Below are 13517 nucleotides of genomic sequence, written 5' to 3'. Positions count from 1 at the left end.
TGTGCTGACAGGGACAGGAAAACGAGGGCTGTGTCAGCACGCAGCGCTGTGTGTTTGTGTGTGTGGTGTGTGACCGACGTGTTGCTGACAGCGGCAACAGCCGCAGCTGGTTGGGTCAGCTGGCAGTGCAGTGGAATTTTCAAGTGAACTTCAACTGGAAACAAAAAGAGAAAAAAAAAAAAAACGTCCCGGGAAGCTCCGAGCCTGAGGCGGCGACTGGGTGCCCGCTTCGCACCGCGGCCCGTCAGCGATTCTCCCGCTACCCCCGTCCCAACGGCCGCCTGGCGCCCCGCCCCGCGGGGGGGCTTTTAGGGGGGGGTGAGGGGCGTGGCGTCGCGCAAGTCCCCGGATGGAAGCGGCGCGGCACCGCGTGACCCCTCCCTGTCCGGAAGTGCGGCGGCAGCGGCGCTGGAGCGGCGGTCAGCGGCCGGGCTGTACGGCAGCCGCAGCGCTACCGGCGGTGAGCTCGGCGCGGTTCGGTGCGGGCAGCGATGCGGTCCCGCTCCCGTCCGACCTCGCCGCTTCCGCCAGCCGTCGGCCGTCGGTAACCGCCACGCCTTCCCCCGCCTCGGCGCTATGAGAGCCGCCGCGCTCCGGTACGTAACGCCTGAACGGCGGGAGGGAGCGGGGCGGCGGGGGGGGGGGAGGCCTTTGTTGCGCCCTCCGGGCCGCGGAGGGGCGGGCGCGGCGCACTGCCCCGGGGCGGCGGCCTGCGGGCCTGAGGGAGCGGCGGCGGGGCCTCCCCCGGGCGGTGCGGGTAAAGGGGGGCCCGGTCCGGCCCCGCGGAGCTCCCCGTGCCGGCTTTGTGCCTGCGCGGATGGGATCCGTGCGTGCGGCTGCCGGCCGGTGCGAAGCCGTCCTGCGGGGAAGTTCCCGTCTCGCAGCAACAGCTGGGCTTGGGGGTGCTGGGAAACTTGGCGGAGGTGAAATAACAGCGAAGGTTGAGCCGGCGGTGCGGCGTGCCCCCATCTTACACATGGGCAGGAAGTGCGGCTGAGCGGGGCCGGGTTTCACCTGGTGATGTCATTTCGTGAAATCCGCCGGTGAATCAATGCATCAGCGAACGTCAGAGGAGGGAAACGAGGAGCCAGAAGTGAAACAGAAGAGCTCCCGAGGAGCTTCAGCCTTCGGCTGCGTTGTAGCGGGCACGGTTGTGCACTTAGAAAGGCGGGAAGGTGTTCCTAACTTTTGCCACGGTGTCAGGAGGTACAGGAATAGCGTTTGAACAAAAAGGATTGTTTCCAACCTCCTGCCAGGAAGCGCTGTGGGACTCCAGCTGGGTCGTTCCTTGCTCTTATCGGTTCTGCAGAAGGCGTTATTTTGATAGCTATTCCATATGGTTGGGAGGCTTTGTGCCACAGCGGTGCTGAAGCTCTTTGTATAGCTGCTCTGGTGTTTTGTTTTAATGCTTTGAAACAAACGCTGCCACATTTCTCCTTTTTTTTTTTTTTTTTTTTGGTTTCTACTGAATTTTTTATTTCAGGAAGTAAAATAATTCTTTTATAAAAGGTTACTGGTACCTTACCAGTCACTGTAAAGTAAAAATACTTGAAAATACCGTAAAATATTTTACCTGCTTTCTCCACCTGGTCACAGAATCACAGAATGGCCAGGGTTGGAAGGGACCTTGAGGATCATGAATCTCCAACCCACCTGCCATATGCAGGGCCACCAACCTCCCCATTTAATGCTAGACCAGGCTGCCTAGGGCCCCATCCAGTCTGGCCTTGAATACCTCCAAGGATGGGGCATCCACAGCCTCTCTGGGCAGCCTGTTCCAGCACCTCACCACTCTCTCCATAAAGAACTTCCCCCTGGCATCCAATCTAAATCTTCCCTCCCTCAACTTAAAACCATTTCCATTTGTCCTGCAATTATCAACCCTTTCAAAGAGTTGATTCCCCTCCTGTTTGTAGGCTTCCTTTAGGTACTGAAAGGCTGCAATGAGGTCACCCTGCAGCCTTCTTTTCTCCAGGCTGAACAAGCCCAGCTCCTTCAGCCTGTCTTTGTAGGGGATATGTTCCAGTCCCCTGATCATCTTTGTGGCCCTCCTCTAATGTCCTACACATGTCCTTCTGGCATATGTAACTGGGACAAAACTGGATGCTTGTGAGGGATTTACAGTGTGTGCCCCTGTATCTAATTGGCTATTAGAATCACAGATTTGCTCAGGTTGGGAAAGACCTTAAAGATCATCAAGTCCAACCACAATCTGACCATATTACCCTAACTCTAACAACCCTTTGCTAAATCATGTCCAGGAAAATCAAACTGAGATGATTGCTTTTAATTAGTGTATCAACCTGATAGTTGAAGATTTTATACGTACAAAATTCTCTACTTAAATCAAGGCTTGTGAAAGGCTTGGAGGATATGCCCTATGAGGAGAGACTGAAGGAACTGGGGCTCAGTCTGGGGAAAAGGAGGCTTAGGGTAGACCTTATTGATTGCTTTCTTCCAATATTGAAAGGTGCTTACAGCAAGAGTGGGGTTGATCTCTTCTCACTGGTGACAGGAGAAGGGGAGATGGCCTTAAGTTGCACCAGGGTAAGTTTAGGTTGGATATCAGGAAAAACTTCTGTACTGAAAGGGTTGTTAAGCACAGGGAAGGCTCCCCAGGGAGGTGGTTGAGTCACCATCCCTGGATGTGTTTAAAATCCATTTGGATGTGGTGCTAAGGGACGTGATTTAGTGGAGGGTTCTTAGGGTAGTATGGTCAAGTCGTGGTTGGACTTGGTGATCCTTAAGATTTTTTCCAACCTGAGAGATTCTATGAAAGCATGGATTTGAAAAGTGTCAGTGTTGAGTCATTCTCTCCTGTATCTCTTTAGGTCACTACGAATACTAAAGCACTTTGTCTTCTTAGGAATCGCAGTTGGTGAAGGTGGTTAAGGAAGCACCAAATCAGCTGATAGGTCAGTGATGGGCTAATGTAACAATGCACTGATACATCAACTAGTGTGAATTGCATGGCTGCAGAAGTCAGTTATCATGGTGAAGTTGGAGGAACATGCAATCCTCTCCTGACTCAGCAGGGGTGGTCCTCATGCTGAAGAGGAAGTAAAACCCAATTACTAAACACTGTTTTGTCATGTCTTGCACTCCCAGGTTTTGAGGGTAAAGTAGGAAGCCCTTGCCTTACTGGCTATCTGACGTCTTGGAGCTGTTGTTCCTGGCCTGAGGCTGTGATAGAGTTCTGCTTCATCCTCTCAGAGATGGCTTTTCAAGAGGTTTCCATATCATTGCTAGTGATTCTTTCCTCCTTCTTTAAAATACTTATGTATTCACACAGATTTCTTTTTCTGCTTTGATTTCTTGAGAAACTTCCCAGTCTATTTCCTTATGGCTCTTTGTACCACCCATCCCAAAAGGAATCTTACAGGAGCCCTAGCTTCAAATGAAAAGAGGAAATGTCCACATAGTTTGTGCTTGATTGAGAACTTTTGCAGTTGCGTGAAGTGTAGAAGGAGATTCATAATGGCAATTTTCTTGTTTCGGAGGCTGGGTGACCACTTTCCATTGTTGGCTGGCTTTAAGTAGTGTGTGTCCTATGTTATATAGCATGTGTGTTGTGATGCACAAAGGCTTCAGTTTTTGTAGTGCTTTTATCTGTTTAATCCATGTACTTTGGCAGGACTGTGTTCAGTATTGGAACAAACTTAAGCAAAAAACTCCTCAACTTTCGTACCATTTTACTTCTTTAATAGCTTTCTTCTGTGGTTTTGGTAACCAGCTTTAAATTTGTTCTTTGTTGGCTATAAAGGTTTTTATGTGCTCTTTGTCTGCATGCTTGCAAAGAGTTTCTTTGTGCCAGTGTTCTTTTACCAGTGTTTGCATAAAGCATTTAGGAAATGTAGTGGAAAGTGGGATGCTCCTGCTGTTTCATAGACTCATTAGCATGGAATAATCTAGGGAGATCATACATCCAGATTCCCTGAATTACCTGAGTGAGTTACTCGTGATGCTACCTTGCATCTCCCAAAAGCCATTTATCATTTATTTTTGTTGTGCAGAATGCTATGTTTGCTGATCACTACCCTTTCATTCTGTGGAAGTCCTTAGCAAAAATGACACAAACCCAATTTAGTATGTTATCCTGCTTCACAGTTGGAGAATTTGACAGTTGCTTCAGTGGAAAAAAGCTGTCGTCTTTTCCATGGTGCTTGTTCAGATGTTAAAGATGGACTAACTGATTTTGAGTGGACTTTGTGTAAAGGTGAATGCTGGGTGAACAGAGGAGAGGTTTTCTGTGGTGAGTCTTTATAAAAAAAGCTCCTGTACATACTTAGATGCTTTTAACAACTTTTTTTTTTTTTAGCATTAGAAATATCTAATGTGGTCTTCCTTGAATTCATTTCTAAACGTACGGAATGAAGCTGAGAGGTTTTATGAACACTTGCAAAGTGGTTATATACTTTTTGTGGGTGTATCTCTATGAAAAGCTGTAGCCTGCTTAGCTAGTAAGCTGCATTTGAAGCTCAGGTTTGATATGTTTTCTTGCTGTATGATTTCTGTAGAATGCACAACTGCTTAGCCTTTAATTAGTGGTACTTTGTGGGTTCAGTATTGAACAGTTGGTGTTAAGCCCCATCTGCTTTCATGGGAGTCATGTTTGCACTCTGCACTATATTGTGATCTTCCTTCTTGAGTAATACAAACTTGAATTTATCATTTGACATGTCATTTAACTTGCTGCTTTACAGAATGAAAAAGTAATTGTGTTCCAGGGAGAATGCAATAGAGTAGGTCTTGGCTAAGGCAGTGCTGCTGGTGGAGGGAATGTCTCCAACAGTTGGGAAACTTCCAAAGTTCACGGGGTGGGAACATCTTGTTGTACCAGCCTGTGCTGTGCTGTGGAAAGGATCTCCGGATGAAACTTGGGAGCCAGGCTTTCTCTTCTTCCTGATTGCTGCTTTAATGCTTATCCCCTCCCAAGTGCTTGCATACCAGTTGGTCGAGTCACTTGCAAGTCAGTTTTCATGCAAGGCTACAAATGGCGATGAAGGGAACGGTGGGAAGTGATGACTTGCATTTGATTTATTTGAAATGCCTTGTTTTGTTGTGTATTAAACGTTTGGAAAATTAATTATGCTTGGGTGTTAAAGGGTTTGAGGTTAGTTGCCTTAAACTCAGCTGTTGCTTCCTGAACAGCTGAAATTGCATATAGAAACAGCTCTTTCTGGCCTGAGGAATAGTTGCTGTAACTTTCTCCTCTGGTGTCATACTTTCTGGTTCTCTGTTCCATGTTGACGTTTTCTTTGGAAAACTACATTTCCCAGAAGTTTTATTCCTGGCTTTCTTTATTCATTCTCAGTTTCTAATTGATGGATCTGTTTTCTCCATTAGCATCGCCTGTGGCCTCTGAAGGGTGATCATTTGCAATGTTCAAATAAAAAACAAACAAACAAAAAAAAACCAAACCCACTGCTTTCTGTTGAAAATTGAAGACGAGTCACTTATTTTGAGCACTTAGTGTACGGGTGCAATGATTTGTATTAGCTAATGATTTCTTAAAATTTTTTGGAGCAAAGACTTGTTGACTGTCTGCAGCATTTAACACAGTAATGCTCTGAATTGCTTAATCTGTAGACATTACCTCAGCAACAAAACAGTACTCTTAAAATTGAAGAAAGTGGCACCAAACAGATGGATTCTTTGGTAACTAGGTTTATTTTCAGAGACAATTGTAATCAAAACTCTTGAAGATAAAATCAACACAACTGTTTGGTAATGAATTTAGCAAACAAGTGCTTAATATAGTTTGCCTCAGCTTCTGGGATGGAGTAATGTGTTACAACATTAAACTTATTTAACTGCTTTTAGTGAACATCATTTACTGGTCATGCTGATACTTAAGTCTCAAACTGAATAACTGGTCTTGTAAAAGAGGACTAAATGCAGTACTTCCAGCTCACATCTCTGATGTGTGTGAAGATAAGTTCAGCAGTTAATCACATACAACTAAATTTGTACCTGATTTTAGCTGCTTTTTCTATGCAGTCATAAACTTCTGTTTGCAGTCTCATTTTGCATAAACTCATTTAAAGACTTACAAAACTGCAGTAGTATCAATTAAATGTTAGACTAGAAACCAAATTATCTGAAATCTCTAGTTAGCTTCTTTGAGTAGTTGTAGGTTGATGTCTAGCAAGCACAATGCTGTACTGAGCATTGAAGTTGATGTGAGCTTACTGCTGTTAGGACTGGTAGTTTGTTTGGTGTATGTGGTTTCGGAGGAATAGATTGAGTGTAATCTAGTTCTGATGTGTTTCATCTGCAGAATCTGCCAGCGTAGACTTTGGCAGCTCTGTGTATGAGGGAAAAGAACTTCTGGTGTTAGAAGGGAAGAATCATTAATGTGAAATATGTGATATCATTTGTGCAATTATTATTTTTTTTTAATTTAAAAAACCGAAAAGACTTCGCACGTGGGTGACTTGAAAACAGAGGTATGGCAAATACATATGGCTTGATTTATACTGGAACATCCCAGAGAGGCTCTTGTAATGTATACGGCAAAATGTGTCTATTTGCAATCACTTGATCTTAGAGACTTCATGATTTCCTGATAGTAGATGGCCTGTTTGTTTTCCTTTTCTGTGAAAGCAGTTTTGTGGAGCTGCTGGGTGGTTGAGGAGGCCTGCTCGTGTGTCTCACGGTGGGTTTACCTCAGGTGCGGACGGGCAGAAGACAGCTTTGCTTCCAGCCTCTCTGAAGATGGAAGCAAATTGACTTACTGGGACTTGTGGAGGCCTTCATAAGCTGAACTGTTTGAGGATGAGAGTCAAGCAAGGGGAAGATTTGACTTCAGGTGGAGTTGAAAGGCCATTGTGTCGAGGACTTCAGCCTGTTGGCCAGAAGCCATGCCTCCAGCAGCGCAGCTGGCCGCAGTGGTAGTTAGCAGCATTCTGTTGAGCATGTTTCTCACAGCAGTCTTGCAAAGGCAGCTGAAGATGTTTTTGATAAGCGAGCAAGGCTTGGTCTGATTGAACTTGCTGCCTTTTGTCAGCTCAGTTGCTCTTGTCAGACTGAGATCTGCTTCACCATGCCCGGATAAGCCCTGCCACCCCAGCGGCTCTGTAGCAGCCTTTGTTGTGTGCCTTATTGCTCCTTTTAACCATCAGTAAAACACAATCTGTGTAGGGGAACAAAGGATGGTGTGAGGAGGTGAAAAAAGTGAGCAAACATCCTGCTTAGCAAAGGGTGAGTAAGATTTTATGTATTCACACTTCGGTCACTAGGGCTTTTTGCAAGACAGCATGTTTTCCTATTGCTCTAAATGTAGTCCTAGGCTCCGGTGCTAATCCTCAAATGTCTTGCATGGATTTTCTTCAATTGAACAGATGATGTTTTAGCCTTCTGGGGGAAGAGTTCTCTGGCTATTGTGAACATTGCCTGATGTGGGCCATCCCCTGCTCCTTTCCCTCACCCCTAGGTAAGCAGCCTGCAGCTGCAATAAGAGCAGCTGGGGAAGCCATGGGGCTCAGTGTTGTAAAGCCACAGCAGTTGTTGCTAAGTGATCATTTCTTGTGAGGAAGCAAATGGTTCAATGGAAATTGAAAGCCTTAGAAAACTTCTAGCAACTTTTAAAGCAATAGCCCTTGTGAGGGGAAAAAAACCTGAATGCTGCTTTGCAAAACAGCAAATACCAGGTTGTTTCTGAAACAGCTGAGTAGGGAAGATTGTGTACTCGTATTTGAGCTTTGGAAACCAGCCTGCACAGGTTAAGAACTCTTAGGATTGTTTTTTTTAATGCTGTATGATCATGTTGACATCTGTCTCAGCCTGTTTCAGGTTCTGTTGGTAGTGATGGCTTTCACCAGAAGTGTTCACAGTGCTGTACTTTGAGAAGCTCCTACTTCATACTCACCAGAACAAGTGAATGTGCATCTCAACTCTTGAGCTGCCCGCCTTTACTATGGTGCTGCTTAATCAGCTGCTGTGGGTGTCTTCTGATACCCAGTCCACTGAAATTCTTCTCTTTTGAGACTGTTTAGGTGAGCTAGCATCAAGTACAGTCTAGTTCTCTGACAGAATTTTCTTCTGGTGTTTGGAAGTCACGTGTAGGGGTTTTTTGTTCAGTTTCCTAGCATGTAAATGTAAGTTGTTGCGCTTTCCACAAAATGGAATATTCTTTGTGACTGTTTTGGTATGAGATACAGAATAGGCTTGAGATGAGCTGTGTCTGTTAGAGCATTTCTATGATGCAGCTGTGTGTGCAGATTCGTTCACTTGTTGCTGTGATAAGTAGCAGGGAAGTAATGATCAAAAACCCTATTTGATAACATTTGTTAGTATAAGCTTTTAGCTACTGAATGCAATTGTTAGCATCTCAATGTGAATTTTGTAGGTAATAACAATCTGCAAGGGTTAGTGAGCAGAGCGTTATGCTGCTGTTGCTCTGTAGCAAATGAAAGCTCCCACCTCCAAAGTGTGGAGTACAATGCTTTACACTCCTCTACTTAATGGAAAAAAGACAGCCTCCCTATCCTTTACCCATCATGAACTAAATCTTCCAAAGAAGGGTACTTTTGTTATGCAAGGAAGAAAATCAAGGTTACTGCTTTCAATTTGGTAATTTCTTGATTGTGTGTAACTGAACTATATGAAAATACAGTAATTCTTCATTTAGTGTACTTCCACTTGACAGTGATTTAAGTAAGAGAAATGGAGTGAAACTAAGGAAGGAGAAAGATCGCTTTGGCTGTACACCATAGGGGGAAAAAATGACAGCAGTAGATTATTAGAATAGAATAGCTTCCCGAGAGGAGGAGTTGTGGAAATGCTAATGTTTTGGATGCCATAAAACTAGACTAAAATGAAATTGAAGTGATGTAAGAAACAATTCTGCATTTCTTCTCCAAGGAAATGTATAGATGAGTCCTATAGGGAATAGTTCAGGTTATCTAATACGGAACACCATCGGTTTCCTGTATTATAGAATAGTAACACGAGGCTGATGCTGAGGGATTTTTATTAATAAGCTTGGCTGATGTAAACTAGACAGAGTTCAAACTCTGCTAGGCGCTGCGTTTCCTCTTGGCTGAAGGAAGATCATCTTTATATTTCAGAAGCTTAAGGAAAAGAAAATTCAGAGAAAAGCCTGTAGTGACACATACCCAGCTGTAGTTTTTACAACTAATAGTATAATCCTGTGAAATTTGAACTGCCATCTTCAGTGCTGTTGCTAACAGTTGCAAAGCCATCCTCTAGTGGAGCTGTGTGTTTTGCACATGCTCAGTTTTGCCTTGTTGGGACTTCTGCTGTAGCCACCTCAAGGATGTGCTTTTAAATTGATGTCTCAGCTGCAGCTATTTTAAGATGTTTTTGACCCCAGCTGTCTGTCCTCTTTCTTTGCTGGAGTTCAGTGTCCCTGGCATAGGGTGGAGGGGGATGCATATGTAGTTTCTCAGCTGTCACAAGACAGGTCAGGGCATTGGTTTTTCTTTCTGAAGTTACTGTTCAGCTCATGGTGTGGGTACTGGAGGTTGGTGATGGTGAGACCTTGTGCTGAAGCAGCTAGAGCTTGTGATTTATGCCCCAAAGCTGGTTTAGGCTTGTGTGGTTTCCAAGTAAATACATGCTTAAGTAAGCATTTTTAATATTGTGTTCTATAAAGCGTCTTCCTTTTAACTGTTACAAACCATGCACATCTTCAGTAATTCTCCATGGGGTTTCTCTGTGTGTAACCCAGCTACTGTTCCCTTCTGCTTGCCCTGAAAAGAAAACTTTTGTTTTGGAAGTGCTACAAACAACATTAAGATGTAGTATGTGCTCAGTCGACAGCTTCAGTGTGAAGGAGGTGGGAATATATAAATACTTGCACACACATACACTTGCGTGTGTATGTGTATGTATGTATATATAAAATATATATATATTATATAAATAATATATATATAAAAATATATATATTAAAAAACCCACAGTTAAGTATCAGTAACTCCATGCACTCAAATGCAGCAATGATAGAGATTAGATTCAATAAATATTAAACACTACAGTTAAATAATCTTCTAGGTATATCCTGAGTCTATTTTCAGAGGTGCAAATGATGACACTGAATAAATTGGAAAACTGCCTAAGCTAAACAGATCCTTCAAATGTCTCTTATTGTGCTGTGTATCATCCAGCAGAAAATTCAGTTATAAAATAGAGTTAGCTATATAGGAAATGTGTAGCAATTCTTTTATAATGCTCAATCGTGAGGAAATGCAAATCCTGCCAATTAAGAACAATTCTGTCTTTTACCACATTTTCTTTCTACTACGAATGTCTTAAGAATTTTCCTGAGCATAATCAGCTTACAAGAACAACTCTTACACAGGAAAAAAAAAAAAAACAAACAAACCACAAATTCTCTCTTCAACTGAATGATATTTTGAAATCTCTAAGATTTGGAGAGGAAGATGTTTCTTGCAGATTTAATCTGCTCAGGAGTTCCATGCCTCCTTGAGATAAGTCTGACCCGGCTGGTCAGGGTTCTTACAGCAGTCAGTACTTCTGCACCAAGCTGGAAGGAGCATGGCTCAGGGTCAGCTGTAACCCTGGTATAGCTGGCCACACAGCCACATCCTTTGGCCTTTCCACTACATGGAATTGTGTGTCAAGTAGAGCATCAGACCAGCACTCAAGGCCAGGCTGGATGGGGCTGTGAGCAACCTGGACTAGAGGGAGGTGTCCCTGCCTACAGCAGGGGGTTGGAACTAGATGGTCTTAAAGGTCCATTCCAACCCAAACCACTCTATGGTTCTATTATTTTTGAGTGGGTTTCTGGAAGATGATTTTATTGATGGAAGACTTGCCACCTTAGATTAAAAAAAAACCCAGAAAACAAAAAGCAAAAATCCATAAAGTTTTGGCTGTTGGAGTACACAAATTATATGTAGTTTCTGAACTACCTGTTTATTTGGAATAAAAACTTGGAGGAACATTGTGTTGTTCAGCAATTAACCTTCAGAAAGTAGGTTTTTGTTTAAATTTAGTCAAGGATGAAATATCAGTATTTCCAAAGGTTGGGGGTGGGGAACATTCATCACGGCTTTGCATTCCTTGAGATGTTCAGCCCCTTTCAGGAAAGACTGGCCATTCAGATGAAATACACAAGACATGCATGTGGGATTTGCTTGGCATACTCATTTATTAGGCTTTCCTTAGTCATTGCTAAATGATCCTAACCTCAGTCGCTCTGAGACAGTAAGTAACTCTAGTTTCTGTTAGCTATTGAACGCTTGATGTAGTTTGGCTAGAGATGTTTGTTTCTGGCAGAGCAGGCTCCTTGGCCTATTTCTGAGGCACTACGGAAACTCTGTCCCATGATGGTTTGGGAGTGCACTGTGACTTTCCTGTTAAATGTAGCATTGTTCTTCAGTCACTGGACAGAACTTGAGAAAAGCCCATGCTGTGCCTGACCAGCTCTTGCTCAGCTCTATCATGCGGTGAGCGCTGAAGTCCTGTGATATGCCAAAATGCAGCAGGGGAGAGAAGTGCTTTGATCCTGGAGGCTGAACCCTTTGCAAGAAGGGACTGCAGAGAAGAGCCAGGGAAGGACTGCCCTTCCAGCTCGTGGTGTGCTTTCTCCCTTGCTTTTTACAGGACGAGATGGGGTCATTGATTTGCTTGGCAGACTTATCTGTCGTTAAGTTCTGGCAGGCAGGGGTGAGCTTCTAGAGTCCATTGGATGGCCTGTGGAAAGCAATTTGTCTGTCAAGCTCTATCAGTAATTTGTTGGCTAATACTTTGTTGAAATAAAAAGATAAAACATTGCTATGGTCACTACTTACATAACAGGTGCACACAAGTACATGTTAATACTACAACTACTTTAATGAAACAAATACCAGAGTATAGTAGTTCCACTGAGCTTCCACTGTTACATGTGAGAGCTGGCAAAAGATCCTGTTAACGCTAAAGACAGTTCTTCAATTAAGGTTTGAAGCATTTTGTGGACTTACTATTGAGGATTAGAGAACTCCTGTTGATATTTTTGCAGTGCTTTCTTAATATGTTGTCACTTTTCCAGTGTAAAAACTATTGGTTCTAACACAAGATGTGAGACTGAATGTGGAGTTCTGTAGATCAGAAGTTGAAGAGTTACTTTATCTAGAATAATCTTCATAAATATTGAGTTTTTGAATATAACTTTGGTAAGGGAAGCATGACAGTATGCTTGAAACTTCGCATGTTTACATATAAGGCATCTTTGAAGGTGTCTTAAAAGTTACAGAAAGAAAGTTTGAACAGCCGATACAGCTTTTAATGAAATTCAGTGTAAATCATTCTTATGGAGGATAGTCTGTATTTTATTTACACTCCATGAGGAAATAATAATGGTAATCAACTTCAGTTAGCTTGGAGTTCAATACTTTCAATTTCTTTGAGTAGGCAAGTACTTCAATTGCAAAATGTGCTTTGAGGAACCACTTTGATTTATTTTTTTTCCTCCACTTGCCCTCTCCTGCTCTGCAAGTAGTGCTGAGCTCTGTGAAGTTCTGAGTTTTAGAGAGACTGGTTTATTTGACAGAATGATTAGCAGTTGCCATCAGTACTTTAAGAGGCCAGGAGAAGCGAGAAGCCCGTTATATTCAGGATATAAGAGTGCAGGTTAAGTAATATACTTCTGAGCATCTCTTCCCTTGTTTTGGAGTAAGACAGAGTAAACTCTCAGAGTCTAAGAGTTGTCAGTAACTGTTGCATGGCATCTAGTATGGATATATCACTTTATTTAAAAAAAAAAAAAGGAGTAAGCTCCTTGACATGTTTCAGAAGTACACCTATTTTCCATTTACCTATTTTTAAAGCCAGAAATTTTTGTCCTCATCCCCTAAAACTTTTTAGTGTTTCCAAGTGAACGTAATCACACGTACCTCTTCTGGTGGTTGGAGAAGTCCTCCTAGCAAAATGGAACTGGCTTGTTAAGCTTTGTCCAGACAGCTATAACATTGCCTGAAAACTTTTGGAGGGTGTTATGTGGCCGTGTCCTGTCACCTCTGATGCTTTGTTTAGAATGAGTAAATGCAGATTCCAGTGTGAAATTGTGCTACTTTGAGTAAGTGGTTTCATCCTGCAGATAACAAGCCTGTCTTCCTGCACTTTTATTGATTTAATTTCACCTCGTAATTCGCTGACAGGTTTTGTGAACTACAGCTCTGTCTGTTCCCAGCCATTTGATCTAATAGGCTGTGAGGGGGGATTGGTGCTTGGAAACCTCTTTGAGCTGATGACAGTGGCTGATCAAGGATGCATAAACACTTTCTGCAAGGTAGTATTTAGTCTTTTCCCCAAGCAAAGTGTAGCATGTAGAACAAAAGCTGAGCGTGTAGGTGCATCGTTCTTCTCACCTTCAGTCTGTCCTTGCAAGGTCCTCTCTTGGTCCTGTGTCAGTATCAATGGGTGAGGAACATGTGGCCAGTTGGGTACCAGCACCTGGTGGGAGGAAATCCTTCCCTCTCCTGATGCCTCTGTGTGTCAGGATAGCGTTTCTATGGCTCTTTCCTTTCAGCTTGTAGTTTTGGTAA

At 43.3% G+C, this 13517-nt stretch overlaps 1 protein-coding gene across 2 annotated transcripts in view; it reads left to right on the top strand.

Annotated features, from left to right (window-relative positions):
• Nucleotides 1–347: 347 nt before the first annotated feature.
• SPOPL (speckle type BTB/POZ protein like) overlaps nt 348–13517 on the top strand; it is a 33777-nt gene continuing 20607 nt past the window's right edge. The window contains exon 1 of one of the 2 annotated variants that reach the window (XR_004166564.2): nt 348–596. The gene's annotated coding sequence lies outside the window, so the exon portion shown is untranslated. The remainder of the gene's footprint in view (nt 597–13517) is intronic. The other variant, XM_031590756.2, reaches the window with a different exon arrangement.

Source organism: Phasianus colchicus, chromosome 7 (genome assembly GCF_987193195.1).
Source record: "Phasianus colchicus chromosome 7, bPhaCol1.hap1.1, whole genome shotgun sequence".
Lineage (NCBI taxonomy): Eukaryota > Metazoa > Chordata > Aves > Galliformes > Phasianidae > Phasianus > Phasianus colchicus.
Note: the sequence above shows the minus strand (reverse complement) of the source record. Positions and strands in the feature narration are given on the sequence as shown.